The sequence below is a fragment of the Haliaeetus albicilla genome, chromosome 10, assembly GCF_947461875.1.
Source record: "Haliaeetus albicilla chromosome 10, bHalAlb1.1, whole genome shotgun sequence".
Classification (NCBI taxonomy): Eukaryota; Metazoa; Chordata; class Aves; order Accipitriformes; family Accipitridae; genus Haliaeetus; species Haliaeetus albicilla.
Window position 1 is genome coordinate 11,765,432 of NC_091492.1, and position 25,974 is coordinate 11,791,405.

The following is a 25,974-nucleotide window of genomic DNA, read 5'->3' on the forward strand; positions in this document are numbered from 1 at the left end:
GTCAGCCCTTATCCCAAAGCGTTTACAGCTTCAGTGGAAAATCAGCATATACTCATAGTTTATCAAGCCCCTGTATATCCAGAGTAACCCAGTTCTGTGTAGGTAGCCTGAAACAAAAATCAGCTCTTTGGAATAAAGATTTTTTTATGTCATTTCCATTATCAGGTTGCTCCTCAAGCCGTCCTGCTGGGGTAAAGGCAGTGTGTTTACATTAATTTGCGTGCCAAGAACTTTGCTAGAGACTTCCACAAACTTCCTCTCTTTGCAGGAGCAATGGGCTGATGTCTTAAGGACTATGTGGGTATGCCTCTTTAATTGGAAGGGAATCCTCCCAAAAGGGAATCTGATTGATTTACTCTAAATATTTAAGTGCAATTTTCTTAGTTTAACACCATCCTATTTTACTGCAGTATTGCATCTTGCCTCTGAAATTAATAGTTAACCACGGAGAAAGACAGGTCTGACAGAATGGAAATCAGGCATTATATTATCCCATGAGTCACATACATGAAGAGAACCAAACAAGTGTCAGCCAATGGCTTTGAGCCCAAAATATGTCAAAGAGGAGATGTGTATCTTCATTTATATTAAGTAGATAGAAAGCTGGTTGCCATTCCCATTAAACAGGTTGGAGTTCTGCCACTGACTTCAGTGGGAACAGGATTGGGCCCATGTGCTGGAAGCTGGCTCTGGTTACCTGTGCTGACTGTATTTTCTGTGCAGCAGGGAAACTTATATTTTAACAACAGAGAGATTCAAGACCTCCCCTAGTTTTAGGCATTACTCCTTCCTTTATTAGTTCGATGACTTGACTTTTTCAAAATGTGAGGATGCTCAGTAGTAGGCAGCAATGGATGCTTTTCTGAGTGCAGCTTTACTGAGAGTTAGTAGCAAGTGACTGTAGAGAGGGATTAGCACAGCACCTTTTCTGAGCAGGGTTTTCTGATTTCTAATTGCTTAAATTTAAAATAAAGAACAACATTAAGGAATTAACCCCACTTTAGGCATTCAAACCACTTTCTTTGGCAAAATCCCATTTTCAGGGAAAGTCTTGGCTGAATAAATGTCTCAAAATGTTTCAGAACTTTCTTGAATACCAGGAAACTTTTGTACCTCAGTTTTCTCACTCTGGGTGTTCCCCCCACAGCTTCTAATGCATCTGGCTGTAGACCTGTCTCAAGAACCAAATAAATCTTGGGCTGCTGATATGTATTGGATCCACCTCCACCATGTGATTTGTACTGAAGTCCCTCAGGGAGGGGAGATGATGTGAACAAATACCAGTAAGTACACCCGAACCAGTAACTCTGAGATCAGGGCTGAATGCCAAACCTGCTGTTGGTCACTGTGTCACATATTCTGGCTTTTATATACAAGCTTATAGTCATCTCTGTCACATATACATTTTACTTTTGTTATGTTGTCATTTATACATTAGGGTTTAATTTGCTTTGGTGGAACCAAGTTCAGTTTGGTGGACTGGGAATGTATATTCACTAACTTTTTAAAAGTTATTTTCACATTTTTATTGACATGCCAGTTCAGTTAAAACCGTGATGACAGAGTCAGGCTGAAATGAGTGTCTGTTGTTGATTCATAATTGTGCAAATTAGCATTTAGACTTCTCATAAAATAATATAAAATTTGGAAGGCTATGTGCCAGTGCTGCTTGCTTCATTCCAGTCAGCAACCCTCCTGTGTTTACTGGAACTCATGTTAAATATCAAAAGAATGGGATTGCCAGAGTTTTCATACCAAAAATTTCTTGACCTATCTTATTATTGGTTACAGAATTGGCTTATTCCAATTGTTTCTGGAGGCGAGGGGGATTGCTATTGACTGCAGTAAAACTAGGATTTGATTCCCTAGACTGCAGTTTTAAGAATAGCACTCTATTATTTGGCTTGCTAAGTGAGGAATATATATAATAACTCTATTGGCAACATTTATTTGAAAAAGTCAATATATGATTACCACATGAAAGCATCAAGTTCTGATTTTAAGTGAACATGTAGGTAATGTAAATAAATAAAGCTCTAGGTATACTGCTTTATGTTTGCATTGTGAGCAGTAACATTTACAAATATCACATCAAGAATTCTGAGTTGATAAAACCAATTTAAAGGTGGCCTTTGCTAAGGTAAATTCCAAGTGGGTATTTCACGAGACCCATAACAATATATAGGTCATTATATAATACGTGAAGAATGTAATTCACATTTTTAATTTAGCTCATGTAATTTATTTTGTAATTTGATTACTAAGTGGCGTAGGAAATCTGAATTTTTAGCTATCAGTAATATAACTGTAACTTTTGTTAGCTAATTTGTATATGGATGATTTCCTTAGAATTCTAAACAGTGACATGTGTTTCTTGACATGACTGGTGTTTGTCGTGACTTTTGTTCAGTAGCTGGATATATTCCTCAGTGTTCGTCAGTGACCTGAATTATCCCTGCAAGAGCTTATGAGGAACCAGCTGAGAGAGAGAGTTTCCATGTATTCATTTAATCAAGTGAAATTTGCTCTTCCCCTTTCAGTAGCCAACAGGAGAAGATTTCAAGTAATGAAAACATTTTAGGGCTCAGCTGAACAGTATATGTTTTGGTATTTGTATATCATGCTTATAACTGAGCAATGGTTTTTAAAGGCTTACATACTTCTGTGCAAGATGCCTGCTCCGTGCCTGATATGGGTTACAGGTGTCTTTTCATTGGTTTTGCTGGGCATTACTGGTTGACTTGGAGGGAGCTTCCTGGAAGGACACCGAGTCGTGTCTACCTTTTCTTTCTTGGGTATGCTGCTAATAGAAAGTTTATGTATTGATGCAGCTGCTCTTCCCTTTGCAAATCATGCAGTTGATGGTGATAGAAGCTCAGCTGGTGTCCTAGCTCTGCTTGTTCATGCTACAGCAGGCACTGTGCTCTGGACTAACTGAGGAAACAGGGCTGAGCAAATGAGCACAGCAAGGCTCTAACATGAGTCTAGCAATGCCGTCTCCAGTGCTGCTCTGTGTGTAAAACATATGTGAACAAGAGAGCAGGTTTCCCTTTGTCAGCATGGTGCTACAGTACAGGTCATTGCAGGCCATTGGAGACAAGGAGGGATGTATTTGGAAGAAAATGTGATACTGAGGGAAAGTTAGAGAAGAGAGGAGAAAAAAGGCTGCAGTTAGGATGTAGAAGTGAGGATATTTAGAGTTTGATTCTGCCAGTGGCAAAATTTGCATTGAGCTTAACTGGATAGGGAACAAGTGTTCAAGGAGAGGAATCCAGGAAAAGGAGAGAGAGGGCTCAAGAGAGAACAAGCTATCTGACATCTGCTTTTGGAGGGCCTAGCATTTGAAATGGTATCCAGCCAAAGCTTGGGCATGTGTTTGTGCTTGGTGCTGGCAGGCAGGGTGTAGGCATGATGAGGCTACTTTATTTTTTTAGCTTTCATGCTATATAACATAATCTGTTTATTTAGAAAAGCATATTTTTGCCCCAGTCAGAGTCATTTCCCGTGAAAAGCAAAGTGCTCTTGCTGGAGGACTGCTGGGTTTTGTGAAATATGAGAACAACGAGAAAAGTTTCAGAAAATTTTGAAACGTAGGGGAATCCTTCCCTGCATTTCTTCCATCACAAGTGTCCCACCCATAATTCCAGTGTGATGGGAGAGCAGGGTAAGGGAACAATTCAGGTTTGGGGTATGTCTGCATCCTGGGCACCCTTTTATGATGTACAATCTGGAATATGTCCACCCACTGGAGAAGGAAACACGGATGCAAGTTAGACTGGCTAGCAGCTATCATATTAGCATTGAACACAAAACTGGGAAATAAGCTTTTGTGGAAAATTTGTCAGTTAGACTGTGCTTGTCGTCATCAGGCTTAAAATGCAAAAGTTACCTTCTGATATTGCCATTTTACAGTGGCAAACATGCCCCATAAGCAACTGTGAAACCCAGTGATAGCATTTGCATGGCTGTGTGTGTATGGTGCAGCTAATTAGTATGTATTGTTGCTGCAGTTCATACGAAAATTATTCTTACATGCTGAAAATCTGGCACATTGTTGCACATACAAATTAAGCTGTTGTTTATGTGTATGTAGACTTTAATGATTTGGACACACAAATACAAGTTTTCAGGAAAATATTGCATTCTGATTAAAATGCAGGTCAAAGGATCCAAAGATTTTCAAGGCAAATTATATTTTCTGGGGATCAAAATGTATAAGCTGTACTAGAGTTCCTATTAAAACAAGCTTTATAGATTTCATATGTGACTGCATTAGTAGAGTCTATAATCTGTTGGCAGTAATGACTTCTGGACCTTTGCAATTTCAATAATTTTATGTGCGAATAAATGGCTTATAGGCAGCTCCCTCTTCCCAGCCAAAACAATAATGCTGACTGAAGAATCAGGAGACTTAAAAAGAAAAAAAAAAAGAGGGAAAAGAAAAGAAAAAAAGAGAATGATAAATGAGGAGATCTTTTTTCAATTTTTTGTCTCACTCCTTTAGCTTAGTGCACTTGAGCTAGGTTTTCAAACCTTCACTATGTTCATGCTTTTTGATAAAAAAGCATTAATTCGCAGGAGGTCAGGAGAACGTTGTTTGCCTTGAGAACTGTGATCAAATCATAAGTTGGCAATATTGCTGAATATCTTCTTGCATACCAGAGTAGAGTTGATATCTATGAATTGGCCAGTGCAAATCTACCTGCATGGCTGTATGTACCCAAGAGCTTTTGAGTCTCTAGGATGGTCAGAATTCATTCAGTTCATGTGCGTGGATGACAAGATACACCTGTGTGAGGAAAGTCAGCCAGATACTTCCAAGGCAGTTCTCGTTTAGAGGTGTACTGGAGTCACTGGCAGTCAGAGGATGGGGGTGTGTGCCAGACACCATCCAGAGGCGTAGAAGAGGGTAACAAGCCCGGACTACCTTAACTGCAAAAGAGTGACTCAGCTGTTTCTGCAAAGTTTTGAGTTTCAGCAGAATATTTTTTCCGCTATGCTGACAGCTTTTCCACCCACGTATTGCATATGTGGCTTTGTGCCACAGAAGTATTTTAGGATTATGAAGCCTAGTGTAAATTTTTAAATTTATGTATGAAAAAAAGGTGCCTTCTGGATCTTAAAATGTATAGATTGTGTGTAGAGTGTAGACAGTAGGGGCGTCTTTGAAAAACCCAGGGACTGGGGGAGATATTATCCCCATCTATCATTTACCTGTTTTTATTTATTTCACCAGAACCTAGTCAATGATGTTTTCAGACAACCTGTATCTACAGAAATAGAATTAATCTGAAATCCCCCCAAAGTTTTGGCATTGTTTTTATCATGGGGCAGAGGTAGTCATTCACATACCTGGTATATACTATGCTTTTCTTGATCCTGTTACTGTAAGGCATTTCCAAACGATCCTGCAGGGAAAATAAAGAGAGATATGCAGGGAATTAAACCTAATAAAATAAAAAGGTTTCTTAATCTGTCAAGTGTATTGCAATATTCAGTGAGTTACTATACTCAGCTGAAGATGAAATTGGATGTAGTGTGCTTGTAATATTATTCCAGCACATTGAGCCATTACATGCGAATACATCCAGTCTGCTTTGAGCAAGTAATTTGTCAGTTCTTTATGCAAGACTGTAACCCTTGCTGTCACTCTGTGACTGCTGCATGAATCAGGCATGGGAGGATGGATTGAGGAGGAGGAGGACAGTTAGGCGCTGGGGTTGTGCTTGGTCATTTATGTCTTTAAGCAGCCCAGCTGTGGAATCCGAAGGTTTGCTCTATTGTCAGAAATTTTTTTTGTGCCACAAATGCTGATACAGCAGCAAAAGCCTCTATCAAGGGCCTCACCACATCATGGGACTAGAGAAGAAAAAGAACAGAAATCCAGGGAAGTAATGTTAGTGACCAGTAACCACCACTCTATGGCAGATCACTCTTGTAAAGCAGGCAGGGCTATGGCTTCTTTTGACTCCGTGTCAGCTGAAGGGTCAGTAATTCATTTGTGATGTCTGCAGCACTCCTCAGCTTTCTTTGGTGTTTGGATTTTGGGGTTTGGGATTGTGTTTTGTTTTGGTCATTTACGAAGTTACTTCCAAAGAAAAGATATAATACAAAATGACAGCATATATTAAGCATAAAAGCATCACTGTCCTCTGGGACCTGTCGGAGAAGAAAACGCAGACCCACTGAAATGCAACCCCATCAACTGCCCCATCAATAGAAGTGCCCACCGGCAGGCCAGCAAATCTCTGTGGTCATTGCTGGACAGATCTAAGAGAACCAAAGGGACAAGTGACTTTTGTCCCTGGCTAGCAAGGAAGACGCCAGACAGGGAAACAAGCTCACCCTTTGTTTCACCCTCAGGCTGCAAATGGACCGGGAAATAAGTCTTCCCAACACCTTGCACTGGATGCTGATCATATTTTTCCTGTGTCACAGTAGGGCAACTTGATTCCTCCACTGTTTCACACAGTAGTGTTAAAAGAAAAGGGAACAGCACTGCTCCATAGCTGGAGCCTAGGCTTGGCACAGTTTATCACTCCAGGGCGAGTTTGGAGATTTGTGAGGCTGAAATTCAAAGTGAAACTCAGTGGATCTGAGCACCATGGGAATCAGAGCAAGCAGGAGGTTTGCATGGATCCCCTTAGGGTTGGAGCTGCTGAGTTTCATATGGTGCTAAAAAAAAAAATAATACAGTGTCTCTGGAAAAAAAATCTGTCTGTGTCTTGAGGCAACTGTGGGCACCTTCAGCCAGCACCTGATTCACTAGCAAACAGTTACCTACAAGGCATTTCAGCTGGCAGACACTTGTCCTAGGCGCCGTAGGCCATAAGGGCTGTTTTCAGTTTAATCTATTTTTAATGTGGCGCCTTATTCCAAACTGCTGAGTTCTCACATTCCCGAGCTGTCATGGTAATAGGATTGTGCAGTCTTATTGGCTAAAGTTTTCCACCTCAAGTGCCAAAAGTTAGGCTCCTAAATCCATATTCAGATTCCTTAATGTGACTGACGAATCCCAGAGGAGTCAGTAGGAACTGGACATGGTCTGCACCTTGGAAAATTAAGCCCAGCCATTAGGTGCATCAACAAAGCCTGGCTGCAGGCACCAAGATTTTCAGATGTGGGCCACCATGGATTGAGCCCAGACTATGAACATGTATCCCCAAAGGTCAGAAGGGTTCAAGTGCAGGGTTCTTTGGCCCCACTGTACCTGTTGTGAGATGGAACTTTATAGTGTGGTGACCGTGTGAACTATTATGCAATGCACAGGGCAGCTTTGAAGGGGCAGGTTTAAAAGCAGCCGTTCTCTTTCCTAGTGTGGCTGCCTTTCTATCCAGAATGGCTACTAATGTCGATATGAAGGAGGGAGGCAAGGTTAATGCAAGTGGGAATTTTGTCGGGGATTTGGAAATGGAGTGCGTTCAAAATCATAGCGAGCGGCAGAGAGCAACAGCATGCCTATCCCTTTCATTGACTTCCTGTCTGCACTACTTCTCTACCCGTGATCTAACACTGCATATTTTTACTCTACTACCTTCTTCTGCTATTTCTATTTGTAGCACCCTGCTAGACTTGTATCCAAGCCAATCCAAAATTCTTCTGAAACTCCCTGTACTAGCAGCAACATGAAAGCAGAACTCTGCAGTGGCTGCAGCAGCGATAGTAGGGTTTAACTAAAGTTAAGAGTGGTGTCAGTCACTTTAGCCTTTTGAGTTTACACTGAAAATGTAAATGCCATCTGCTAAGAGAAACAACTTGCAAAAATTGTGTTATGCTGCCTTTTTTCATGACAGGCCTAACAATACTCTGTGTGGCATTACCAGCCAACATTTGAAACAACTGATGCACTTTTATTGCTTTGTTTTATATGGAAGGTTTGTTTTCTTGTTGTTATTATTATTGCAAGATAACACATAAGGCCATGAAAGTACAATGCACTCTCACCCAGATGAGGCAGAACTTAGTACACTTTAAAGAGTGTTTTATTGCACTGTGAAAGTGTCGTTTTTTTCTCCTATTTTCTACAAAGGGGGAAAAAGCAGTTTTCAGTGTCCTGTTCTATCAGAAGATAAAAACATAGACGAGCCAAAACAGATTCCTGTAGAATGTGTCCATTCACTAGCCAAAAGACCTATAAAGCTTCAGTGAACCACATCCTTTCATCCAAAGAGCGCAGATGAAATGAAAGACCCTTGTGCTGGTAGTGTCCCCCCAGGCACCCCAGTCCCCTGAGCCATAAGGGAAGAGCTAACTGACTGTGGGTCCGGGTATGTGAGGCTCAGTACAGGGCACAGGTATCCAAACAGGAGGTGCCACCATCTCTAGCCTCAAGAGCCAGACCCTGGAGCCAAAAGCAGTGCTGTTGTGCCAAGGCTTCCTAGCCTGTGGACTGGGAGGAGTCAGCAGGCCAGGCTGCTGGGACAGGCTGAGGAGATTGTAGCCCGGATAAGCATGTGCGCCCGGGGACTGGAGCAGAAATGCGGTACAATGGCATAACTCTTCCTTCCCCCTCATTCTCCCTATTCACATCAGGGCTACATCAAGACCTAACCTACACATCTCTCTCCCAAACAGAGAGCGCGTTTGATGTCTAGAGGGCAGACTGAAAATACAGGTGTTTCAGAAATCTTCTTCCACTCTCACATCCCTGCCATCCCATCAGAGCACAGAAGCCTCACTCAGGACTTCATGCTTGAGTCTTGTAAAGACTCGAATGGCATACTTTCCCCCAAGGACAGTGCCAGCAATACCTTGGAAGTAAAAGTAGTACTCCTTCCTTCTGGCTGGTGTCTATCTTCTAAGTCACTGTCTTTTATTTTAGAGCATTCACTGAGGAAGTGGGAGACCTGGGTTCAATGCGTTCCTCAATCTGAGAGTGCTCATCTCTCACTTCCCATGAGACTGTCTAACTGCCAGCCGATCAGCTATTCCGGGTGAAGCTCTTCAGAGTGAAACCATGCCTTCCACTAACAGGATGTTTGCTTTCCCCATCCCGCTCTTGGTGGGCAGCTTCTGTTTTAGAGTGAAGCGATCAGAGCTTCATGGTGTGAGGAGCTTCAGGCTGCATTTAGTGTTCTTGGAGCTGGTTTGCAAGACCCCATGCCTTAGGGCATTCAGAGTCCCATCTCATCTCTGGATGCCCGTGGAGGATAGCGTAAAGTGCATCTCGTGGAGATGCTGTTCTGGGCAGGTGTGGAAGCAGAAAACTGGAATGTGAACCAAGGAGAGACCACAGAGTGCAGGTGGCTGAGAGATAGTGACCTCTGTGACTCTGGACTTCAGTGCCTGAGTTCAGTTAAAGTCTAGTTTTACGCGCGTACGTCCTTACTAAAACCCAACTCTGCATTTGGCTACTTCACGTGGACAGATCCTGGTAGATCAGCCTGGATCTTCACTGCTGCTTTGATAAACATTTCCAAGGTTTATTAAATGTGCTCTGTGACGTTCTTTTGCGGAGATGGTAATTTGACAGTTGTCACATGAGAAACTAAGGTTTGCCATCTAGCCTGGCAAGACTTTTTTCTCCTTACTATTAATTAAACTGAGGTTATTGCAAAATTTTATTATGATGGTTATGATTTGTCTTGTGATAACACTGGGGCCAGTATTGAGGCATGCAAAGCACCTTCCACACTGGTGACGTTAGTGGGAGGTGCAGCTGAGCAGCACCTCTTTGGACTCTGGTGTCAGCTCTAATAACAAAGTTTCAAGACCAATTCCTGCTAGCCCTATTCAGGCACCTTATCCTGGAGCAGGTTCTTCTGGTTCTGAGGGGATGGTTTCACAAGTAGGAAGACGTAGCTGGGGGGGAGGAAGGGGGCAGCTGCTTGGCCACAATAGTGTCATATAACATGCCCTGGCAGGAGATCTTACTGACCACAGCTTTGCCCTGCTTGGTGAGACTGTGATCATTCATGGGAAAGTAGATTGGCAACAAAAGATTGTTAGAGCACAGTGAGAAAAGAAAGGAGGGAAAGGCAGTAGGGCTAAAGCTGAAATCATCTGCAGGAAAGAGGTGCTGATGATGGCTGGGTTGAGGAAGAAGGAAATTAAGCTTTTCTGGTGGTGGGACAGGAGGTGGCTGTAGCCTGTTTGGGATGGATGTGTGCAGTATTTTGCAGTGTAACCTGTTTCCAGTCCACACTCAGACCCAGCTCAGGGCCCTTGGGTGTCAGAGTCTCTTGCTCATTCTTCAGTAGTTTCCAAACTGTGACTGTGCAAATATGCTGATACTGGTAGGTTTGAAGAAGATGTCTGGGTATGAAGTTGGTGAGAAGTCATTCCCCGGCACTAACTCTTGACATCTTTCCCTTCTCTGTCAGAGGCTTGAATGCTTCTCTCCTCAGAGTTAACTCAACAGCTTCACAAGAGATTCAATAATATTTATTTTTACCCAAATCCCTCGAAGTCTGAGGGACTGGAGACAGCATCAGTTTGAGATGAACAGCCAAGAAAAGTAAATCATCCTTGGGTCAGGGTGAACTCTCATTTGAAGAGGCCACAGATGGCAAAGATGTTCATGAATCAGCAGTTTCACAGACCTCTGCCCATTCAGAGAGTAATGTGTGTAAACAGACATGAAAACAGCACAGAGCCACAGAGCGTTCCAGATCTTTCTTGTTCCCTTCGCACTGCGGAGGGCGACCTCCACAGAGGAGCCACAGAGAAGGAGAGGGCTGAGGTGCTGGGCACTGAGCTAGTCCCAGAGATGGTCATCCTACACCCTCTGCTGCAGCTGTGCAGGAGCCAGAGAACGGGGTGATGGCAAGACACTGTTCCCTGTGTCCCTGTTCACCTGACAGCACACCCAGGTGTGCTCTTCAGTAAAGGAGACAGCTACTGACAAGCCTGGTGTCTGAGATAAAGGTAAGGAAGGAAGGGTTAGGCAGGGACACGAGCTGTTGCACCATTGCACCGCTGCAGGTGCGGAACAGCTCCTGTAGATTTGGGTTGCGTGGAGCAGGCCTGCCCCACTGGGCAGCTGCTCTCAGCAGCTGATAGATAGGTGAGGAGGAGGGATGCAGCAAGCTGTGGTGACGCAATCCTGCTCTTTGATACCTGCATTGGATCCATATGCCCATGAGTCTGGGACCTCAGCAACCCATCAGGGTACTGATTTCGTCACTGTGGTCCTGTTCCCTGCTTGTAGGATTGTCTGTCCTTCCCTGCTGTGCAAGGGAAACAGGACTGCAGCAGAGGCCACCGTATCTGTAGGGCACAGAGCTCACAGCTGGGTGAGACATCTAAGAGAAGCGGGGGGGGGGTCTGTGCAAATCTGGAGCGGCTGTGCCTGTAGCAAGCAGAGGTTACACACAACTGTCCCCAGCCTATGGACAGGAAGTTGTCCCGTGCAAAGGTGTCCTCTCAGGCTCTCAACAGACTCAAGCAGCCTTCCCTTCATCCTGCCCTGGATTTTTTTTTTTTCCTATCACAGTCACAAAAGCTCTTCAGAAATTACTGTATAGTTCCATGGCGCTCAGAATGACTGCAGGCCAAGGGTGTGTGCTTGGATGAAGCATGCTTTACCCCGCAGAAACCCCCAAAACTCCTGCCGAGCTGGCATGGGGGGATTCTTCCTGCCCCTCTTTGATGCTTGCTAAATGTTATGCCCGGAGAGTGCAACACCAGAGGGCTGTGCAGAGGACCCCCGCCTTGTTTCGCTTGTGTTGTGTATTCTAGGATCTGCTGGCTAGGAGGGCTCCCAAAGAGACGAGGCATCACTTCCATTCCTGCCCGAATGTAAGCCCTGGGGGCTGCTTCTGCTGTAGGATAACATGTCAGTGGTGAGAGCTGGACAAGCCAGAGACTGTGCCTGAATTGTTTGCGAGACTTTTATAGACTGTCTATCTGGGATGAAACACAGAACTTGGATCTTCAAAGCACTGTGTGGGATGGCAGCTGTGGGACTCCCATTAAAGATACTAGGCATCACATGACTGAAAACTTCTGTGACACCAGTGTGTTTCTGCAGAGGAATAGCTGGTGCTGGGGCTGCCGAGACAAAGGGAAGTGGAGGAAAATGAACTCCGCCATGCCCCCAAAAACACCACCTCAGAAAACTTCAGCTGTAGGGCTTGTGTCTTTTTTTTGTAAGGAGTATCACAGGAGATGTAAAGGAACATGTGACACATTGGGATTTATTGTCAGCAAATGAGATGCTTCAAATTCATTGCAAACTTGAAGAACATCTAACCTAACTCTGTGAAGAACTGAGGGAGTTAAGTGGAGTAAATTGAATTAATGGGACTGTGAAGTTAGAGCATCTGGTTGCCATCCACCTTTCCAGAGAAGAGAAAAGGTTCTCAGACAATGTCTTCACAGGGCATAGAGCATAGGGAGTGAGCACAGTCACAGAGTGAAAAGTTGGCCACCAGGCAAAGACCAGTGATCGTATCATAGACAGGGAGACGGAGTTGGTCTGGTTACACTGCTTTCTGTAACTCTTAGAAGACACTGATGGATGAAGACAGTGTAGACAGACTCTCTTTTTCTTACTGTTTTGACATCTTTCAGGCTTTAACATGAACTAACTACTATTATACTAATTTTAGAGATGGGGACAGACAGGTTATGTGACATGCTCAAGATCACATGAGCAGTCTGTGTCAGAGTGAGAAACTGCACCTGGATCTCTCAGTTGTGAGGCCGTTGCTTTTGGCACTGCATACTCCTGACTGCAAACACCACATCCAGATTGACTTTGCCTGTGTCCTTTCTATGCCTACAAATAGTAAATTTTTTGAACAAATCAAAGAAACAAAAAAGTCACTTCTCCAATTTATACGTCCAGTCGTCTGTATGCTGTGGTATAATGTACCTCAGAGGAGTCTGCAATTAATACAAGTAATTAACCCTTGCTGCAAAGACTCTTAGACTTCACTAGTTAGGAATCTGAGTGCCCGATGTTGTGAGATTCAGAATGGATTTGGGTGATATCTGCAGGATAAATTAACTTACAACCAAGATGAATACTGCAAACTCCTTGGTGCCATTGTCATGATTTAGCCACCACTGGAGCTTTAATACCAGTAGAGAGAAGTCAGGGAAATAATTAGATAGGAAAAGTAGCCATCAGCTATTGCAGAGAGGTTCCTTGTGGTTGTCAGTTTGCCTCCTCCACTCAAAAAGGCTTAATATAAAGGCTGACAAAGGAGCGGGTATCCATAGTTTGTTGGGACATGTGCAGGTTCTAGGGATGTTCTTGGTCTTCAACTTCATTGAAGATCAGCAGGAGTGGGATTTTCCAAAGTGCCCAAGGAACCATTGGTCATGGATCCCAAGGCACAAGACAGCTGGGGCACATCTGATGGTAGTCCTATTCTAAGCAGCGCAGCTACTGAAAGCCCAGCTTTCAGTGGAAGAATCTATCCTTTTGACTCCAGTTCCCAAACTTACTACTGACTTCTGCTGCTCATGATATGTGCTGTGGGCTGCTGCTTTTAACCTGGCAGTGTTGCCAGAGGCACTGGGCACCTGGTGTTTCATGACACCAAAGGAACAGCCATTAATTGAAACTCATGAAGAAAACAGCCTCTTCTGTGCTGTGGCTCTGTTTTCAGCTCTTCAGCTCTGAAGCGAGGCTGACAATTTTTGCTGGTTTCTCAGACCTCCTATTGAGTTTTGTTAATTAATATTTGTGAGGTACTTAGATGTTTTCAGGTTTATGGTGATCCAGAGTACTATTATTACTGTTGGTATTATTAAGACTAATAATACTGCTAATAACCTTAGTGAGCCTGGCAAAATTCAATTTGACTAAAATCCTTGCCACAGATGAAAAAAACTAACTCCAGTGATGTGAGGGGGTACGTGACTCAGTTACCAGTAACTGCTGTTTACAAGGGGCAGGAAGAGTATATTTGCTCAAATGAAAAAAGGTCAAGGCAGAGGCCCATTTGCTGTTTGTTAATAAGTAATCTAAAGTACAACACAGCTTTACTGTAACAAATCAGCCTGGCTTAGCTTTTCTTCCATCACCATTATTTCCAATCCAGTTCTGGACTAAAATGCCAATTCAAAAATAATCCACATTCTCATAGATTATTTTCAGCATCTCCAGATCTATGGAGAGGATTTGTAACTGGGGAACAACAGCAACAACAGAAAAAAAAAAAAACCTTTCCATATTTTTGCAAGTGTTTGTCTCAGGACACTGTAGGCAACCAAGGTTGAAATATCAGATAGGGCATTATTTATCTCCTGGGAAATTCTCCTTTAGGCTCAGACCTGTGCATCTTCCCTATGGAATTGTGCCAGTCAAGAGCTGTGGTGTAGCTGGCCCACTTACAGCCACCTCGCTAAGTTACTGATGTAACTTACAAAACCACCTACGTCATCTCTGAATCTGGCTCACAGTCAACAGTTAAAATTCAAACATGGGTGCTAGAGAACATCCTTCTTCCAAGTGTCTGAGCGTATGTGCACTTTATGCATTGTGAGCCCTGCCCTGTCATTGTCTTTTGCAAAAAAAAAAAAAAAAGTCATTTTCCAAGCAACACTTGTCTTTAGCCACCAAGCAGTATTCTGGAAAAGAGCTGGAGTCTGTCCTTTGTGGTTTGTCTACTGGCTGCAGGTAGGATTCACTAGAAAAGGTTTTGCCATTAATGAGCCACTTAAAGTGCTTATCAAAAAAGCAATACTGGTGCCAGCTGCCAGCTAACCACAGCTTCTCATTTGTAACCCTTGGTGTTCATGTCCTTCAACTGTACTGGCCTGAGGCACACATCTAGTCCTCAAAATAGGGAATGTGATGTACACAGTGCTAGAGCAGACATAGTCAAAGCGCAGTCAGCATGGCACTGTTGGCATGCACCCGCAATGCCAGTTTGTGAGAGTGTTTTGTCTTATGTGTAGTTATTTCTTGAAGGAGGGTAGCAGGGGCACACATACACACGCACACATGCACGAGGTCACCTTTGGAAACAGAAACCATGCAGCTTGCAAACTACAATTCCTAGCTTCCTGAAATGCAATTTTGAAAGGCAATGATCCTTTAACAAATCAACAACCCCTGCTCCAGCAGTCCCAACTGCCTGTTAACCCAGGGGGAGGGAAAGAGGTTGGTGGGGAAAGATTTTTCCCTGCAGAGCAGGTCACATTTGGCTATGAGCTCAGAGCATCTTTCCAGTGCCAGAGCCTTAACAAAGAGTATTCTTGAGCTCTGTAGTCCTAGAGGGCACCAGGGCCTGCCTCCATCCAAGGCAGGGCCACACAAACAGGGAAGGGGAGGAATGGCTTTCTACGGAGCTGCGTCTCTGCCGCCAAGCAGAAGACAGTGAGGCTGAGCAGCAGATGCTGATGTGAGGAAACTGTAGAGTATACAGGGAAGAACATGTGGGAGCTGTTGTAGGGTCTTTGTAGTGGGATGGGAAGAGCATTTAGGCAACTGAGTGCTCACACACATCAGAAAGCAGCACCAGTGGCTCCTAGCTGCCAGGAAAGGGGTATTTGGATGCCCCAGAGCCCTCTTGTTTGCCTTACTGTTCTGTGTTATTGACACAAGAGAAGAGGAGGAGGGAGGGGTGGGGAAGAGGGGAGTGGAGGACACACAGTGTCCTGGGGAAGCAGGCATGGCTGGTGCTGCCCTGTGTGTCTGTACCTGCATGATGGGCTGCAGCTGGGTGGTTGGCAAGCAGTACAGTTCACAGAGATACTTGACCTGATCTGATGTGTGCAGGAGGTTCATCCCAGAATACCTGATGTGGGCAGCAGGGAGTACAGTGGAACCAATGCTCACTTCTATGAAATTTGGCTGAGCTGGGGATCTGGGCAAGTATCTTGCAGCTTAAGCAAGGTTAAGTCCTAGATCCCGTGCCTCCACACTGCTCTGAAGGAGCACGTGGCCATGCCATACATCACACATCGTGGCAGGGAGAGCAGTAAGTGTTACTAGCTGGCAGCCTTTGCAGAATGGTGATGCCACATGAAAACACACGTGTTCGTTACTCATGAGATACACATTTACTGCCCATCCCTGCCTTTCTACAGTAGTATACACCCAGGGTGGTGGAGCTTTCTGCTTCTGTCCCTGGATGTTGTGCTGTTTCCTCTTGTGCTTTGTTCTGGGTAACATCTGTTGTTTCTGAGTTGCCTAGTGAGTTGCAGGAGTCTTTAACAACACTGATACACTGCACTCATCCTCTAAAGACCAGTGAGCATTTACTTCCCCGTACAGCAATGGGAAAACCAGGGTACCAGGATGTCAGGTGACTCTCCTGAAGCAGTGGGATTAGCTAGAAAATGTTAAGTACTCCCTGAAACCAAGCCTGAGCATTAGTCATCACTGCCATGTCACCCCTCAGTGGCATCACAATAGTGAACTTCTGGACTCTACAGTCTTTTGCAGACAAATGAGAGGCATTTAATGAAAAGCAAGCCCAGTGCTGCAACCACCACTGTAGAAACATACACTCTGTTCTAACCGGTGGCCAGGGTGCCTGGGAAAATATGCAGGTGGTTTCAGAAAATCATAAGTAGCCTATTATCATAGAGGAGAGGGGGAAAAAACCTCGGGAGTTTTGCCCCATGACCATCTGTTAATTTTCCCCTGAAGCAATTATTGATTTGCACAAGGTGGCATACTAATGCCCTGCAAACAGTGCTGTGAATCAGAGCTCTGCACTGCTGTTGCTGGACCAAGCAAGCTTCACTGATGGGAAATGGCACGGTGACATGCTTTCTCAGCTTGTACCTTGGAGCTTCATGCACCTGCCGATCATCAGCCTCAGAGAAAGTTCTTCTGTTTTCCCATAAACACTATGCTTTGCTGCACTTCAGTCTGTGGCAGAGCTGAACCCCTCTTGTTTACCCACTGGCTGCCTTCTGTATAGTTTGTATAGCCCATAGCCCTTCTGATAAAGAGAGGTCTTGCTCATAAACTGCCATATTTGCATGCATTTAGAGATACTCAGGTATCTAGCTATGCTTCAGGAGTAGCCCAAGATCACCACACAAAGGCTATGCTATTTTAGGGGTCAAGTGCTAAGACTGCTCCTTGTTTGCTGTCCCCTTTGGCCCTTACAATTTTTGACCAATGCGTACACATGTGCGACAATAAAAATAACTGACGAGCCTTCATGGCAACAAGTGTCAGCCTTTTGTATGTGCCCTGTGGTATCGATAGCCCTCTGTAGCTAATGGTGGTCTTGGAGTTGGACCCACTAGTGACTGTGTTTCTGCTTCTGCTTTGTGCTGTGCTGTGGAGGAGACGAGTCTCTTAGAGCAGCAGCTGTAATGCCTTGCAGCTCGGTTGAGAGCTGCCCCTGCTTTCAGCTGGAGAGTCCCTAATGTTGCCTGCCATGGTGAACGTAATTGAAATCCAAAGATGAGCTGTGGCGTTGTTGGTAAAAACCTGGTGGGGCTTGTTTTGGCTGAAATACACAATTCAGAAGCATTTTCCCAGCTTTCTCTTTCTTTTTTCATTCTTCTGAGGTATCAAATCATGGCATGGGGGCAATGTGAACAGCTTTGCTCTTTATCCTGACATCTCAGACAGAAGGAAACCTGAGAGCGTTATAGAAGCGACTTGGCCTGTGCCTCTCTCCTGGTGTTTTCTGTGTGTGTACTGGGTGTGCTGAGTGGTTTCCAAAGGAACTTTCTGAGCACTGCAGCAAATGGGGAAATTCACTGTGGAACAGTTGTTGCAGTAAGTGAAACTTAGAAACAACTTTTGCTTTGCATTTGTGAGCAAAATATGGTGTTTTCCAAAGAATTTTTGTGTCAGAATTACCAATTTCTACCATCACAAATATAATTTGTGTAGTAAAAATGGGAAACAACTAGACCAAGCTGCACACTGTCTTGAATTTGGTCCCAATGGAAGCTTGTCCAGTTGGATGTTTCCTCAGAGAAATGTCATCATGTGTGCATTTTAATGGTAAAATAATTCTTCTGCTCATAAAAAAAATGTTTTTAACATCTATGAGCAATACAAACAGATACAGGAAGCATTTTGCTATTCAATGATCTAAATACATTTTCCCCCCTTTTTTAGAAGAAACAAAGCTCTTTCCTTTCTCCTTAAATGGTCCTGGATGAGACAAATGCACCAATGCTTGTTAGGGAGAGAGCATTATCAGGGAGGAAGTTGATGTGCTGCTGGGGTACGGAAAGATTTTGTTTCTCTGTAGTGATAGCAGCAGTACAGGTTTTCCCAATGGCTTTCTCCCTTAGCACATGCTAACTCATGAAACTCCTCGTGTTATGCACCAAGACCTGAGTGCCCAGGCTGAGTAACTATGTGGTGTAGCCATTTGCAGATGCAATTACAAATTTTTGAAGTTGTACCCAAGAGTACTTTGATGGCTCAGTATTAAGCTCTGTGTTTCTTGATTTCTAGTGCCTAGCGTCTGACTTTAGAGCCAGCAATCCCTGCAGTGTGCCTGAGGCAAGCCTGGCACTGCCACACAAGGACCAAAACTTCCAGTGTGGTGGCCAGAGAGACTAATAAGGAAATTTTAAGTCTTAAATGCTACTGCTGCAGTGACCCAGCCCAGCAGCTCCTCTGGAAGGTGAGTAGAGACAGTCTTTCTGTCACAGCTAAGATGTCTAATCTGATACATGGATTACCAGCAGCCAGGAAGTGACAAACAGGGTCACCATTCTCCTCAGGCTGTTTGTTCCCATCTGCCACCTCTAGCAGAGCACCCAAACCACAAGGCAGGGAGCTGGACGCTCTTAGCCCATTCTCTGCTGAGGATCTGCTGCTCTACAGCAACGTGCTGTTGACTCATTTGGCTGGAAAGCAAGTGCACATGGGGGAGCATGGCTGTCTTACCTACTGGTTTGAGCATTCACATGGGAGTTTGAGATTCTGGACTCTGCTCCCAGGACTGTTTATGCATTTTACACGAAACAGTCACCAGGTAACATATAATCCCCGATCAAAGCCCTCAGGGGATTTAGGCAAAGCAACGCCCAGTTTCTGGATCCTGATCAGTCTCAGGTGTGAATTGGGCTGAGCTGCTTGGCCCTGTCAGGACTGGGACAGTTCTGGACATGCATGAAGGTAGAACTCTAGATAGCTGATGAGCTTGAAAGTATTAAAAAAAGTTGGAGATTGAAGGGGCCAGATAGTGGGAAGGATCTAGGAGCTGCAGTGGGATGTATATGCCAACATTTCAATCTGAAGTACAGATTTAGGGTAAAACATCAGGTGCTCCAGTAACAAAGTCCTCTTACAGGGAAACAATTGTTCTCACAGATTCCTGAAGTGGAAGCTTATTTACATAACCATTTTATGTGCTTTTTAAAAAAAGAAGTCCCATCCTAGCCACTGTGTTTGCTTGGATTTGTTTCCACTAGGCTGCATGTGCTGAGCTGCACAATGGTAGCTGCCGTATGAATAGCTTGTTATTCTTACCAAGCGTGACAACTGCTGTAGCGAAATCAAGAGCAACCTGCTCTAATGTAAACTGATTTCAGATTGCCCCTGGCAGTCCCAGCTACCTCATCTAACCTCTTTTTTTTTGCCAGTTTTTTTTCTTTTTCCTTTTTCTTTTTTTTTCACTGAAGACGTACCCTGTGCTTTCTTATAAGGTGTTTTATCATGCTGGCTGTTACACTGGTGTCTACGACCTGCAGATGAGCTTCTCTGGTATTATCCTTGGTGCATTGCAAAACCACTTGGACCCTTGGACCCTCCAGCAAATGCAGACTTCATCTGCCTGTCCACTCCAGGGATGAGCTCTGTAGTGGCTGATGGTTTTATCCAAGAATATCTAGCTACAAAGCACCGCAGATATGTGTCTGGCTCTTGATGGGGCTGTTGCATCTTTGATACCCCACCTGCATGTTTGGAGAGTGCTGCAGGGCTGGATAAATGCGGACAAAGAGACGCTTATTCAGAGCGACACTGCTGTCACGCTGAATACAGGCCAGATACCAAGTGGGAAGCAATTGTGTTGGTAAGGGAGCAGGGGGCATCAGAGAGTGGATTTGGGGCAGGGAGTGCTGTGGGAGAAGCAGTCCAATTTGCCGATCAAAGCTGCCAGATCAGTGTGTATGATGGGTGTGATATAAATTACTATCTATAAATAAATACCACAACAGCATTTTAATGAGTTGTTTTCTAGTAGCACTTGTCCAGGCTGGTAGTGTTATGTTACGGCTGGAGAAGTATATCTCCAAGCAAGCTTCTTGGCTAAACCTTCATAAACACGGTCTCACCCAGATCCAACTATGATTTGTTTGGATAAGAGGTTTTGCTTGTTTGTTTCTGAGCATACTTTCAAATATATTTGGGTTTTTACTTTTATTTATTTATTTTTTCCTTCTTGGCCCAGGTTTTGTGTTGGTGTCATAGAACCTAACTGATGCAGAGATAGGGGACAAATCTGGTGGCTTTTCTGAGCATTCATTGTTGTTCTCACAACAAGAAGCTTGCAGAAGGGCTGGGTCATCTGGGGCTTTGGGGGTGGGGGCATTTGGGGCTATGACTCACAGGAGTGACCTGTGTCTCTCCAGAGACTGGCAGGTAAAAATATCCTGGGCCCATCTCAGGGAGTGCTGCGTCCTTTGCTTCTCCTGCTGTGCTGACACACCTGGCATTGCAGCCAGTGCTGTTTGGAGGTGTGGTCTCGTGGACCCATGCCCCACATTTGCAGTGTGGTTCTGCTGAGACTCAGCAACCAACTCTGATTTTTTTCTTTTTCATGGCAGCTAGCTATTTTTCTGAACTTTTGGCAGCCTGGGCTGCTGGACAAATGGCTGCACATAACTAGTGCACAGCACAGCATGTTGGATGCGACTCAGCCACATGCACTGTAGCAACCCGTGTGTGCTGTAGGTTGCACTGTGCACAGACACACTCTTTATGTGTCCTGGTCTATAAAGTCCCCCCCAGCATTGTGTCAGATCTTGGAAGGTTGTCCCCGTGCATACCCAAGTACACAGGCTGCTTCATACCTCTATGCCAGGAGTGGACCCGGGACTAGAGATGGGCTGTGGTTTTCTGTCATCTGAACCAAACAGATCATGGTGGGAGGCAAATGCTGAGGCAGGGGTTGGGTTTGGAGGCCAGATCACAGGCGTTGCTTTCACATTTCAGGCCAAAATAATGGTTTCATCAGAAAGCCTCTCAACACATTAAGTTGCCACCACAAGAATGTGTGAGAGCTGCATATATCCAAAACAAAGCCAAAAATAGTCTTTCTCATGCTAGGTCTGAACTGAGGAGTTTTTTGCAAATTTGACTCCTGTGTGAACGGCAGGACCTCTTTTCTGCTTAATTTGAAGATCTGAGAGAGAAAGTTCAGTTCTTTGATCCTTAAACATAAAATCTCTGAAGTGACGCCTCTTGACTGTCTGGACTTGTGATGCATACTCAGAATTCATTCATATTATAAATAAATAATTGGCAGGTGATGCTATAGAGATAACAGCTTCCATTCTTTTTGAGGAATCATTAACTCCTGACCTGTCTCCCTGATCAACAGCTCTAAAAAAACCCAAACAACAAAACAACTCAGAAAATAATATCAGTTGGAAGGGACATCTGGAGGGCTGCACTCCAACCTCCTCAAAGCAGGTCTAACTTCAACATTAGCTTAGGTTTCTCAGGGCTTTGTCTATTAGATTTTTGAAATCTCCAAGGATGGGGATTTCAGAAACCTCTCCAGGCACCTGCTCTAGTTTAACCGCTCTTACTTTGAAAAATTTCTTCTGTGATGTCCAGTGGAATTTGTCCTGCTGCAACTCTCAGTCATTGCTCTTGTGCTGTGCACCTCAGTGGAGAGCCTGCCTCTGTTCTCACTCATGCAGCCCAGGGTGCGATTAGCCATCATCACTACAAAGGCACGCTGCTGACTCCTCTTCAGTTTTTTTTGTCCACCAGGACCCCACGTCCTTTTTTTTAGCAAAACTGCTTTCTAGCCGCTCAGTTCCCAGCCTGTACTGTTGCACAGGTTTATTCTGTGTCAGGTGCAGACTTTACATTTGTCCTTGCTGAATTTCAGAAGATTTCTTTCAGGCTTGTCTTTCAGGTTGCTGAAGACCACCTGAATAGCTGCCTCATCCTCCAGCAGTGACCTACAGCCTCAATTCAATGTCATGCACAAACTTGCCGAGGAACCCTTCTGCTCTGTCATCCAGGTTGCTGGTGAAGACCTAGTGGTTGTCACTTGAGGAGTGCCATCTGTTAATGACAATTAAATGTCTAGTTGTTGACCGTTATTATCCTTTGAGCTTCATGGCCCAGCCATGAGCTTTTTCCAGCCAGGTTGTGGTCCATCCATTCAGGCAATACCACCCCAGTTTGGCCTATATGGGAGACATTGTCAAAGGTCATGGTAAAACCAAAGTAAGTGACATCCACTGCTTCCCCCACCTTGTCCATCCAGCCTGTCATTCCAGCACAGATGACAACCACGTTGCCCGGGTACAATTTGTCTGTAGTAGATCCATGCTGGCTGTTCCTAGCTATCTTCTTGTATCTGCACATGGCTTCTGTGTGGACTTTCTTCGTAATATCCCCAGAAAACATGTACTGATATCTTACGTAAGACATCTTCAACTTTGCTAATGCTTTGGCTAATCCCTTTCAGAAGCCTGTTGATTACATGTGTTGAGTTTGTGAGACCTTCAGCATAAGCCTGCAGTGTTGGCTGAGGGAATTTTTGGTAGGGAGTGGCTGAGCAGGTCAAACTCAGAAGCAACCTAACCAGGACACACCTATTTTTCCTCTGTTGGGAATCCCTTTCTTCCCAGTCTCGCCACCAAGGATGATCTTCCTGCCATTGTTGCCACGGCCTTTGTGTTACCTCAGGGCAGGAGCCTTAAGAGGCGGAAGTGGGAAAAGAGGAGGAATGAGGCTACCGCGCCAATGGACAGGAGAGAATGGTAGTGTCAGATCCTGGCACCTGGCAAGGATTCAACTAGTTTGAGTAAAAGGAAAAAATAGGGAAGAAGAAAGGGTAAGGTCATCTGCACAGAGTGCTAGGGACAGGCATGGTCGTTTCTAGAGAGCATGAGTAGTTCAGTCAACAGGACGGGCCAGGCACTTGCCAAAATACACACTTGCGCAATGGCCTACAGTAGTTTGAATTCACAGAAGACAGTTGAGGTTCACTAGGTATAACTTTGATTCACTGGGGTCTGAAGTACAAGACTGAGGTAAGTACTACTATAGAAAGTAAGAAACAAAATGGTTGGAAAGCCACCAGGTCTGACTGGGGAGCCAGAGCAGGACAAATGCTGCTTTGCCAAGCTGGCATGCCCTTGGGTGGCTTGAGGCTCACTCCTGCCACAGGGGCCTGGCTGCAGCCACGGGACCTGCTCCCAGCCAGGGAGGCATCTGTGCCGTCCCCTGAATCACTCCGTTTCTGTGGAGAACAAAACTCCTGGAAATGCTGGTCAGTACAGCAATGGCCATCCTCACAGAGGGCCTTGTAGGACTCACTGGGGCCTTCGTGGCTGGAAAGGCTTGGCAGAGCACGTGTCCCCTGTGACTGGAACTGGACCATGTAATTGCAACTGAGGAAAGAGGCAGGTGCAGTGGTGGGAGGTAACGACTGTAGGAACACTTGGGCATGCAGCATCGGGCATGTCTTGCTAATTAGAAGAAACATACGTAATCCTATCATCTTCTGTTGTACCCATACTAATGTGATTGATTGTATTTCTATGGTGGACTTACATTTGTAATCTCCTTACTAGCACATTAGAAGACTTTTAACAGTGATACACAGAAAAGCCAATAGGACATTCGTGTAGAGACAACGCTGCTGTGGAGCCATGTGCATCTCTAATGAAGGAGACAATCTCAGTATAGATTCGTCTGCACAGCAAGCTGAGGTTTCCAGGGTCCCAAGGTAAGTGTGAATACCTGCGTGCTGCAGTCCTTCCTGCATTAATGAAACCTGACTTGCTGGGTCACCCTCCTGTGGTGACACAGTATCATTTAAAGCTGTTTGCTTATTACAGAGATACTATCACAAGGTGTGGTGCCCTGATTGGAGTCTAGCAAGAAAGTAACACTCTTATTCACCCACCCACCCACCTTTGGCAGATGGTCTGAGGGTCTCTCCTTTGCTTCATGACAGAAAGTGGTTGATTCACCTCCGCCCAGTGGTAATTATGTGTTGCTGCCTACTGGAAGTTCCCATGTTGGCATCAGAGTGGTAAGCCTAGAACTCACTGCTGAGATTAATTGCAAAGTAAAAGCATGATTTCTTGATGTCTGTTTTATATTCAGCCTAGTGAAAGTTACTTAATGCACTGTATCATTTACTTGTGATTTTTTTTTTTTTTATGATCATTAAAATGCTCCTAATTGCTATTACCCTGCCACACTCCTATTTCTCAGCAGCTATTTGCATGCAGCCTTCCCATCAAACTAGAAAGCAGTTCTGGTAGCAAAAATTTTCTGGCATTTTTGTTTTTTCCTTTCCTTTCCGAAGAGTGTCCCCTTTTAAATTCTTTTATTCTAGATCGTCCTGTGTAAAACACAGCTCCGGAGGGGCTATGCCCTCCTGAAAGCTTGTCATTTTATCCCCTCAGCTTTAGGACAAAATTATTCTCCTGTCAGTGCAGTTCTTATTGAACCAGGCTGGCTTGGCAGGTCTCCACTCCTTCTTTGTTTAAGTTTATTTATTTTTATATCAGAAAGGTAATAAAATTGACAAAAGAGGTTTATTCAGACTCTAACTGTACAGTTTACCACACAAGCAAAATAAAATGTCCAACACAATTCCTTTCATTTATGGCATCAGTGCTGAGCCATTATAGTACCAGCGCTAGGTAACTTTTCCTCCCTTCACCTTCAGAAACCTCTTTTGCACCAATGTCCCGTACCAAGCTTTCTGTTTGCTCAGCGTCCTCCACCTTTGCAGGAGGTTGTTGGTACAACGTGGAAGACTTTTAACAGAATCGAGGCCAAGCCTGCAGGGCCCCAACCCCCAGCGTGCAGGGCTTTCCCTGGGAGGTAGGTGAGGGGCTCTGTGCACCTTCAGCTGCTCGGCTGGATGCTCCAACTGTAACACAGTCTGCTGGAAGGCCCACGGGAGCCCTTCAGGGTGGAATCAGGGGTCCCCTGGGGAGTTCAGCCATCTCCTCATTCAAGTTGTATGGAGCCCATCCCCACAGGAGGATGTTGCCAAACACCTCATCAGGACCAGCTGTAGGCTCCACTTGGCTCAGTCCTGAGCTTCTAGAGCACCTCAGAGCTGCGGTGCTGAGTGCTGTGCTGAGTAACCTGTTCCATGGAGTGAGTGCTAAACCCCAGAGTCCTTACCCAACCAGTGGGCTCTCATTTCTGGATCAGATGTAGTACCCAAGTGATCCTGTAAACACGGCTATGGAACAGGAGCTGCAATCTGTTTAGCAAGGTCTGTTTTCATGTATGTTCATCAGTGATTTGGGATCAGAGTGGGTGTAGGTCCTGGGGTTGGTTGACTGGAGTTAGCAAAGAAGAAAGAGGTGTGGGAGGGTGGAGTAACATTTCAAAAGAGAAGGTTCATTCACATCTTCACTGTTTCTAGCCGGTGGACAAGAATTCTCCTGATACCATGATACATGGGGCCTGGACAAAGGAATAAATTGTCTTTTAATGCCTAGATCAATGGAGGGAATAGAGCAGAGACAGCAATGCGGGAAGGGGAAATCAATTCACTCAGTATTATTTGTTAATAAACCAGCTTCACCACCTTTATAAGCACTGTAGTATCAGTGTCATCTGATACAGGCATGCTTCATGTCAACTGATGGGGAGATCGCTGACAAGGAGGCTTGCAGATAAGGTTAGCAACAGCCATGCCATACACTGGAATGTTTATGGCAGCAGCCGTTTCATTTCTGACCCCAGCACTAGCACTACCCAGCCTCCAGACCCATGTGTGTGTTTTGGGGCTGGCCTTCCTCTTCTGAGGCTCTGCTCCTCACTGAGACCGTACACAGGCTGGTGGGGTCTGCAAAAGGGAATCAGGGAAGTTACTGTGCTCTGCTGACTGGGATTACTGCATAACAGCTGCTCCAAGTGCA

The 25,974-nt window shown here is 44.8% G+C and overlaps 1 long non-coding RNA gene across 3 annotated transcripts in view; it reads left to right on the forward strand.

The window, feature by feature from the left end:
* Positions 1 to 25,974, forward strand: part of LOC138687252 (uncharacterized) — a 32,473-nt gene that overhangs the window by 3,034 nt on the left and 3,465 nt on the right. The window contains exons 2-5 of one of the 3 annotated variants that reach the window (XR_011326494.1): positions 1,148 to 1,283; positions 18,338 to 18,509; positions 23,653 to 23,807; positions 23,920 to 24,116. This is a non-coding gene — a long non-coding RNA (uncharacterized lncRNA). Of the gene's footprint in view, positions 1 to 1,147; positions 1,284 to 18,337; positions 18,510 to 23,652; positions 23,808 to 23,919; positions 25,922 to 25,974 lie in introns of those variants that run through there. The other 2 variants (XR_011326492.1, XR_011326493.1) reach the window with 2 other exon arrangements.